We start from the raw sequence: 9,350 nt of genomic DNA on the forward strand, positions 1-9,350 counted from the left end.
CTGCATGCCCTTTTTTGTACATTTTCGAGCTGCTGCCTTTGAGTGGCGGTGAGGCAGGAGGACCACGCTGGTGAGGCATACTTCAGTCTTGGCAGAATAAAGGTTAGGTATACCTCTTTTAATTCCTCTGTTGGTGTGCCCAGTGATTTGAGTCTGCTTAGCATGTAAAGTCTGTAGGCCGCCGCCCTAACTGTGGCGGTGATATGCTGCCTCCATGTCAACTGGTCGTCCACTGTGTGTGTGTGTGTGTGTGTGTGTGTGTGTGTGTGTGTGTGTGTGTGTGTGTGTGTGTGTGTGTGTGTGTGCGTGCGTGAGTGTGAGAATGAATGTGTCTGTGTCTGTGTGTGTAGTCATAAGCTGTGATACCTGAATACATTAGACATGAGTGGTGTAAGAGAACTTTTGGACAGCTAACTGAATACATCACATGGACGATGACTCTTACGTATGTCACTCATGTGTTCAACTTTTCTAATGACCAAACTGTAAGGTAACATTTTGCATTTAATAACAATGATACGGTTGGAATTAGGCGTACGGGAGGCCATATTCCTGCATCGTTGTGGGTGTGAGGCGTCGATATCAAGTGAGGCTGTTGGGCGTGGAATGGTGTGTGTGTTCAGGAAGGGGTGTTATTATTAGGCCATGTTAGGGGTTGGGTGGACGAGCCAGGAAAAGGTGGTGGAATGGTGGACGAGGCAGGAGCAGCTGGTGCCTTGGTGGAGGTGAAGGTATGTTTGGGTGAGGAAAGCAGGTTGTGGTGGATTGATCAACAGTCACATGTAGCAAGTCTTCATGGTGATTAAAGTGGTCTGAAATAAAGTGAATTTATTTTTATTTTTATAGATTGTTAATTTTGCGTCGTCAGCTTCGATATCCTCTCTCTCTCTCTCTCTCTCTCTCTCTCTCTCTCTCTCTCTCTCTCTCTCTCTCTCTCTCTCTCTCTCTCTCTCTCTCTCTCGAATGGCAGTAGGTTTCATTGAAGTCTTTTAGTTTATGGTATCGTTTTGGTTACGGATGACAATATGTCTAGCTACTTCTGACAGAGAGACATTACAGCGCACTTAATCACAGCAGCAATAACACGAACGTCTGCACTCTAGAAAACGGTGCTTCCCTTGTGACACAGACACAACTATTTGGTGTGTGTGTGTGTGTGTGTGTGTGTGTGTGTGTGTGTGTGTGTGTGTGTGTGTGTGTGTGTGTGTGTGTGTGTGTGTGGAAGGTTAGCACTTCTACTTTAGGGTTGTAAAGTTTATGCTGCGTCTTTCCTATTTGTTGGATAACCTTTCACTTTACACTGGACAAGAAATTCCCCTAAAATCTCTTGTTTGCAATGCGTCGTTCCATGAGGATGTCCCAGGTTAAGTAACCAAACCATTCAAGTCACGTCATCTGGAAAACTCCGTACCCTAACGAACCTTCCATAAGAATTCTTAAGATAAAAATAAAATAACCTTAAAGTAGCCATTTTTTTCTATCATGTCTGTTTGCGATTCGAAATGAACGTCAACCAGACTTGATAACGAGATCTCAAAAATTGCGTCTCTATCAAAAGCCATCATGAATAAAAAGAAAAAAAAGCTTCAATTCACGTGGAAGCTTAGCGTGTACGTCAGCGGTGGTTTTGCTCGGGTTTGTTCACCGTTAGTGGAATTACCAGGAAAAGGGAGGCGGCTTTGTGCTTGTGACGTGGAAATGAGTGAGTGTTTGATCCTGGCGGTGCAGTAATGAGTCAGGACCGCCCGAGTCACCGCCGCCTCCCACCCAGCGGCGGCGGCGACCCTGGCATCGGTAATTAGTGCGGATCTGGCGTGTCACCTGCCTATTAACTAGTACGGAGATAATTGCTTCGTTATAGATATGTCGTCACCAGTTATCAGCCTCGGATTTTGTCTTGTGTTTAAATGTTGGTTATATTTTAATTGCTCGTGCGTCCCACATCAACAGTGAATAAATGGTTAGCTCATATATTCTTTTTCTGTGTATGCGATATTAGGTCGATTAAAATAAGTGCAGTAATGAAATGAAGACGATAAACAATACAAGCAAATATAAGTACTACTACTTTACTCAAATTTCTAGAGTCAAAACGCAAAGTAAATCTCTAAAGACACTCTAAAGCAAAATGTAGAGTAAGGCATATTTCAATGGACAAAATTCCTAGAACAAATTTCTACGCATGGTAAAAATCACGAGACAAGTTTCTATAGACAAAATGTAATGGCCAAACACCTTTAATCCCTTCGTCACATTGGCTATACTCCCCAAGCAAGCCACGGTAACATGCACCACCGCCCACGACCCACGACCCACGACCCACCCTGTCTCGTTGCACCCCTGAGATAGCCCACGTCCATAACAAATCAGATAGACTGGCGAGGGTTTCCACGTTGAGAGGCGAACATGGCGGTGGTACAAGACGCTCCGGTAAGCAGACAAGCTCGAGGGATCAGCGAGTTTGATGTAATGATGTTTAGGCGACCAAATTGTGTTCCCTGGGTGCGATGCTCATTTGTCTGTCTTTAAGTCTCATTGAGAGGTGAAGAGAACGTAGCGCTGGAAGGAAGTTTAGTTCGTTTTCGTGGATATTAAGGCTGTGTGTTAGACGGTGTGGAGTTTGCTGGTATAGATTTTTTTTTTTTTTTTTGTGCGTTTGATAATTGATGTTTTTATATTGTCTTATGGTGGTGGTGGTGGTGGTGGTGGTGATGGTGATAGGTGTACGTATGTTGATGATAGTGATGACGATAATAATGACAGTAATAATGATAATAATAATAACCTTTTTTTTTTCTTGGCATAGTCATTCTTGTAATCCTAAAATAATTTACACTTTAATTATTCTTTTTCCTCTTTTCTTTTTGTGGATTTCGAGCAGAACTTTTTTTTCAAAGCAATTCAGATATTTTCTCAGCTCTGATTAGTAGTCTTTTAAGTGATAATAATAGTAGTAGTAATAGTAGTAGTAGTAGTAGTATTTGTTGTTGCTGTTGTAGTAGTAGCAACAGCAGCAACAGTAATAGTAGTAGTAGTAGTAGTAGTAGTAGTAGTAGTAGTAGTAGTAGTAGTAGTAGTAGTAGTAGTTGTTGCTGTTGTTGTAGTAGCAACAGCAGCAGCAGTAATAGTAGTGTAGTAGTAGTAGTAGTAGTAGTAGTAGTAGTAGTAGTAGTAATAGTAGTAGTACTGGAGATGGTGGTGTTGTTAGCAGCAGTATCAGTAATAACAGTAGTAGCATTATTAATCATAATAGTAATATAGCAAGAGTACTTACAATACACCAGAAAGCAGTAAGTACAGAGAGCAGTGGCAGGAACACAGTAGAGTGACAGATGCTCGCTTCATGTTGCAGACAGTGGGAACTTGACTAGCAGTGTGTGTTGCTGTTTAAATGTATCACTGGAGAGGAAGCGTTCTCGTGGCCAGTGTCGTCGTGGCTGAGAGAGAGAGAGAGAGAGAGAGAGAGAGAGAGAGAGAGAGAGAATATTGGGGAGATTATTAATAGCTTTCTCTTGCAGATATTTTGGCGGCATTAAACGAATTCCTACTTAAGTCACGGCACATGAGTAAAAGAAGAGGAACTGATTCGTAAATTAAATAACAATTGAAGGAGATTATTATTTCATTATTTCATTAAGCAAGGCGCCTCCTCAGTACGTAGGAGTGTATTTGGTGAGTTGTGAACGTCATAGGCTGGAAAGGGTTTTAGGCACAGGCTGGAGTTGGTTAAGCCGTGGCAGGCGTCATCAAAAATAGTATCTTTGTGTAGGTTCTCTCTTCTCCCCTCCCTTCCTCCCTTCCCAGTGGACTTACTTCCCTTCCCTTAGCCCTTGAGTGACAAAGACGAGAGGCCATTCTTTCTTCTTAGGAGCCAAACTTTTGCATCCTTTCAACGTCCTAAGAGACTTTAACTTTCCTGTGTGGTGTTGCCTTTCACTCGGCCCCGTGCGCTATTTCCTCTCCCCTTCCATAAGTAGAAGTTACATGTATATGTGTTATATTGTCTGCTTCTTGCTTTGTTACCCTCTTCTTTCGTTGCTGACTGAGGGATTCAGTAAATATTTCCCTTACCTTTCACGTTTGGAAAGTGTGTAGCTGAGTAGCTGGCTTTCTCCCATCTATCAGTTTTTCGTTCTGGCATTCTTATCTATTATTTTTTTTTTTTAATGTTTACTGTTATTATGCTAAAAAGAATTCACAAACTGCCTCGTCATAGAATCGTCCTCGACATACCCTGTTACCGATCAAGTTTTTCATGTATATATATTTCATTGAGACATTGTGTTACGTGTTGAATTAATTAACGATGAGAGATGGAAGGTTGCGTCACCACGGCTAACACTCAACAGCTGCTTTCCCTCCGTGGGGCAGGAAGACGGATCGGTGTAAATGCCAGAGTACAGTATGGAGAAAAGTAAAAAGAGGTATGATTGTTCAGAGCTTGTAAGAAAACCATTTTATTTAGAGAAAGGCAGGTAGCACTGACAGACCGAGATAGCTGTGGCTGCTGAAGGCTTTGCATATTTTTTGGGATTTGACAGGGAACGATTGTGTAAGTTATTCGTGTAAGAGGAACGCTGGGGTAGGCAAATTTGGTTGTGGTCATCTCTGTAACGCAGTCTTTAGGAATTACTACTACTACAACTGCTACTGCTACTGCTACTGCTACTGCTACTACTACTACTACTACTACTACTACTACTACTACTACTACTACTACTACTACTACTACTACTACTAACTACTACTACTACTACTACTACTACTACTACTACTACTACTACTACTACTACTCAACCCATCATCACCAAACTCGTAATACTGACAGCAAATTTTCACTAATTCTGCTTCGAATAACTTTAAATAACTTCAGACCAGCACTATATCCACAAGCCTGAACTGATATACGAGTACACGTGCTTTGTGAACCTTTACTTTCTCCTCAAAGCAGACAATGAAGCAGGGGTCTATATATATGATGCTGAAATGCGTGCAAGGTTTGTCGTTTTTTTTCTATCCTGGCAGCTGTTATCAAGCTTCATAAGTTATTCTGTCTGGAGATCAGTACTCGTAACCCTCGCTCTGGTAAGTGGTTAAAAAATGTAACGTGAAGTAGTTTGGTTTGTGTAAACATATAAGTTAATTAATCTAGTCATTTACTTAGTATGTGTTTCATCCTGTAGGACTGAAGTAAACTAAATTGATTAGAGTGACTGGATGCAGCTGGGAAGGGCAAGTAGAGCGTGGTTCAATAGACGCGGGGCTGTGATGTATGTAACCGTCGCTGTTATGCCAGCCAATTGCACAACTGTAACTAAAGATGATTGGTATGTAACTTGTGTATTTGCCTAAATGAACGAGCAAGAAATTTTCAGTTATTTCCGTTTGTGATCACGAAAAATGATGTTGTTAAAGATGAACGTATCCCATAAATGAATGTAGAAGCTTAACACAGTTACACAACATCGTTACGTCGACCGCACAGCTGCATCACTGATACCCTAATCTTGATACTGAAGTGCGTTTCGGTGAGTCATCATTGGGAGATTAGCATTGCGTCACAACACACCGCTTCTTACTGAGATTCAACAACCCTAAGCTTCCTCGTACGAAATCCGCTTCTGTTTAAACTCATTTATTTTTTGTTAGACTTAGCTCCTCGCCGTGTACTTTCTGTCAGCTCAACATAGCCCTTGTGTCAGAGAGTGTAAGCCACCTGTTTCCGTGATATTAAGTGTCCCTACCAAAGAAAACACGACCGCATATAAGTAAAGTTTGTAAGGGTCCCATAAAGGTTTACTGTGTGGTGTTTGAGAACGTTAACTCCAAGACAAAGTGTGTTACTGTCGTCTTCCTCTGCGTTTGGAAACCTTGTCTTTTATATCCGTAGACTTCTTACTTTTTTGTGACCATTTTCATAATAGTTATGTTATATTGCTAATTCAGAAAAAAAAGTATCTTTTGCTACACTGAAGTCATATTCTTTATGTGGAAATGCCCCAGCAGTAGCTGCAGAGAAAAACAAACAGAATAGCTTAAAGAACCTTCAGGACTACAAAGGTAAAGTGGAACATTCTTTCCAAACCGTGTAACACTGAAGCAAGCAATTGTTGGAGCTATTGCGGATGGACTTCAGAATTCGATTGAAGAAACGGGTATTGCGAACCATAAAATTGGCGTGGGAGCCACCAGCACCACCACAAACACGATGCACAGGTGTAGCAATGCACCTGCCGGAGAACCGTTTGGGTCGCCCTTTGCAGTGGTTCATCTGTAGTCTGCATTTAAATGAACTCCCACTGAGCCACTTGTGCACGGGACTCATCAGCCTAACAGAAAGTGCAATTCAATGGAAAGGACCAAATGGTAAAGCTTTGGCAACGTGCCAGTGTTTACCACTCTCCTCTTGAGGAATGTAACGTACTGCTGACGACCACTCCCTTCTGGGCGAATTGCGTCGTGACCAAGCATATCTTTACAAAACTATCAAGGGATGACTGAGGCTACTGGACATGAACGAAAGGAGATTAGACGAAAGCTGCAAGATTGATAGTAGTGTTGAAATAGTTAATATGTCGTGGAGACGAATTGTATTCACTCTCGTCATGTATGGCTAAGGATCAACTATTATGCAAGTATTATACTAAACTTTTATTAAGGCAAATCATGTTGCCATGATTCTTACAACCAAGCCACATCCAGCAAAATTTTCACATGGCGAGCACTGCAGCCCACAAATATGCTCATTAACACATTATATAATTATGTATTTTATAACTATACACTTGAACCTACAAAACAACTCTCCATCCACTGCTTCATACTTTTCACTTGCATCTTTTCTCACATATTTCTCCCTTCGTTTTTTTTTTCTTACCTTCTTGTCTCCCTCTCTCTCTTTCTCTATAGCAAGCAAGTTTTCTTTTTTGGTAGCCACTATGTATTGGGGCAGGACTTGCCACACTCTGTGGGACAAAGCCACTGGCAGCCAGACACACGCATGTAGTCACAAAGTTAGATCGGTTATATTCCTGGTGAAGTCTGCTCCGTCTTATTAAATAACATCAAGATCTGCAGGCATCTTTTGGCAAGGCATCAGTACACATCCCCTCAGCACACTCCCTGACCAAGACAATAGTTTGTGTGTCATGATCTGTGTTGACATGAGTGGCGGCCTTTGATAAGATTTTCCAACCTCTTGATACCTTAGCATCTTTGTTATGTTATACAAAACTAGTTGAGTGAGTTATCTTTAAGTCGTCTTAAGTCTCGACATACTCGTAGATATTTAGATATTTAGCTACATCTTGCCCGAAAATTAACTGAGGCCGGCCACGGTGGTTTTCATGATGTATTGTTTGATACACTAGACACGTTCAGATACAATGCGTGGCTTTAACCGTGGTGGATATGTAACTGAATTTCAAACAGAAACGCTTAAGGGGGATCATTAACAATGTCATAACTGAACTGCTTCATTAACTGCTTGGATATATATATGTATCTAAAGCATCATACAATCAAACATTCCTCAGCAAAAATGAAAAGTTTATACAAGTTTTATTAATTCAAGAGAGAATATAGAGTGTCCGTTTTGTGTGTGAAGGACGCTGTCATTCTACTAATACATAGCATACTGCTCATGATAATTCATTATGCATACTGTCTCTCAAATCGTGCTTCTATTTAACCCGTTCAATACTGGGACGCGTTTTTACCTTGATTTTCGGGTATGATTAGACAATTTTATTTGCATTAGGAAGGGTCTATGGAGATCAAAAGATTAATAGCCAATTTTCACTATTTTTAATCACTAACATGAGATTCTGGAGCTGTATAAGATTGCCAAATGGTAAGTAGAGTGAATATGGAAACGTGGCATGATATTAAAAGGTTAATAGGGAACCTTTAATTCACTACCGATCAAGCGGCAAGTGGCTTAGTGCTGTTCTTTTCTTACCTTTGAGGGGAATAAGTTATATTGCTCTCTCTCTCTAGATATATGCGAATTGCAATTATGTTGTTATGAATAATGTCTTTAATAAGTTATGTGTGTGTGGTGCATAAGTGAGGTGGAGTAAGTTTAGGAATTTTCCATCGTATTATTACTTATCTCAAGCACTTAGAGAGAACGGGTGGATAGAGGGCAATGCTCGCACAGCAAAGGGCAAACTCTGATAAGTAAAAACTGGCAGACGTGCAGCATGTTTGTACTAAATGATATTGATTTTTCTTCTTTGGTAATATTTCTCCATGCTAACGTTTACCTAACTTGTAAGATGAAAAATGATTACACAACACGTCTATTAGATTTATATCTGTTGAAAACATCTTCCTTGCTTAAACGTTACTATTCCCTCACATAACCCCCTCATGACCTATACTTCATATTTCTTCCTTTTGCCTTTTTGCATACTATTTAGCTCAAAGACTCGCAAATACTGACATTCTGACTCTGGGTGATCAAGACTTGACGACAAAACGGACTTTCGAAGGTGCCACGCCATTTGGAGAGTCGTGTCCTTGTGTCGCCTTATCTATGAGGCATTTCCAATTTGAGTGGAGCCGGTTAATATGCTATCACTGGTCTGAAGTGGTACTGTGAGATAATACGTAAACTTTTCTATGAATATGCATTATTTCTCTATACCATTTTCTCGCATAATTAATGTTATAGTGACAAAAAAGCAGATGATATATATCACAAAGTGAAAATTGGAAATTCTTATCTCAAGGTATGAAGGTGTGAATTTTGAGTTGGTCGTGCCCCCAACCCCACCTGAGTCAGTACAGGTGGCAGGGCGGCAAGGACAGCATATATAGAGGCTGGGGTGCACCACCAGGTCACTCGCACTCTTCAGAGGCAGTGGGACGAACACCTGCTTGGAAGGTAAGAACTGAACCATGGTATAAGTTTGTTCTATTTTCCAAAGCTCCTCATGTAAGTCAAACGTTAAAAACTTTTGTATAAATAACTCACACTTATAACAAAATGATAATGACCGACATACACACACACAAACACATGCATGCTCACACACACACACACACACACACACACACACACACACACACACACACACACCGCGTAGTGTAGTGGTTAGCACGCTCAACTCACAATCGAGAGGGCCGGGTTCGAATCCCGGTAAGCGTCGAGGCAAATGGGCAAGTCTCTTAATGTGTGGCCCCTGTTCACCTAGCAGTAAATAGGTACGGGATGTAACTCGAAGGATTGTGGCCTCGCTTTCCCGGTGTGTGGAGTATGTTTTGTGGTCTCAGTCCTACCCGAAGATCGGTCTATGAGCTCTGAGCGCGCTCCGTAATGGGGAAGACTGGCTGGGTGACCATCA

At 41.2% G+C, this 9,350-nt stretch overlaps 1 protein-coding gene across 1 annotated transcript in view; it reads left to right on the forward strand.

The window, feature by feature from the left end:
- The first annotated feature begins 8,735 nt into the window (after window positions 1-8,735).
- The window catches only part of LOC123516980 (fatty acid hydroxylase domain-containing protein 2-like), a 5,390-nt gene continuing 4,775 nt past the window's right edge, over window positions 8,736-9,350 (forward strand). Inside the window, exon 1 of the mRNA XM_045276782.1 lies at window positions 8,736-8,890. The gene's annotated coding sequence lies outside the window, so the exon portion shown is untranslated. The remainder of the gene's footprint in view (window positions 8,891-9,350) is intronic.

This window comes from Portunus trituberculatus, chromosome 41, assembly GCF_017591435.1.
Source record: "Portunus trituberculatus isolate SZX2019 chromosome 41, ASM1759143v1, whole genome shotgun sequence".
Classification (NCBI taxonomy): Eukaryota; Metazoa; Arthropoda; class Malacostraca; order Decapoda; family Portunidae; genus Portunus; species Portunus trituberculatus.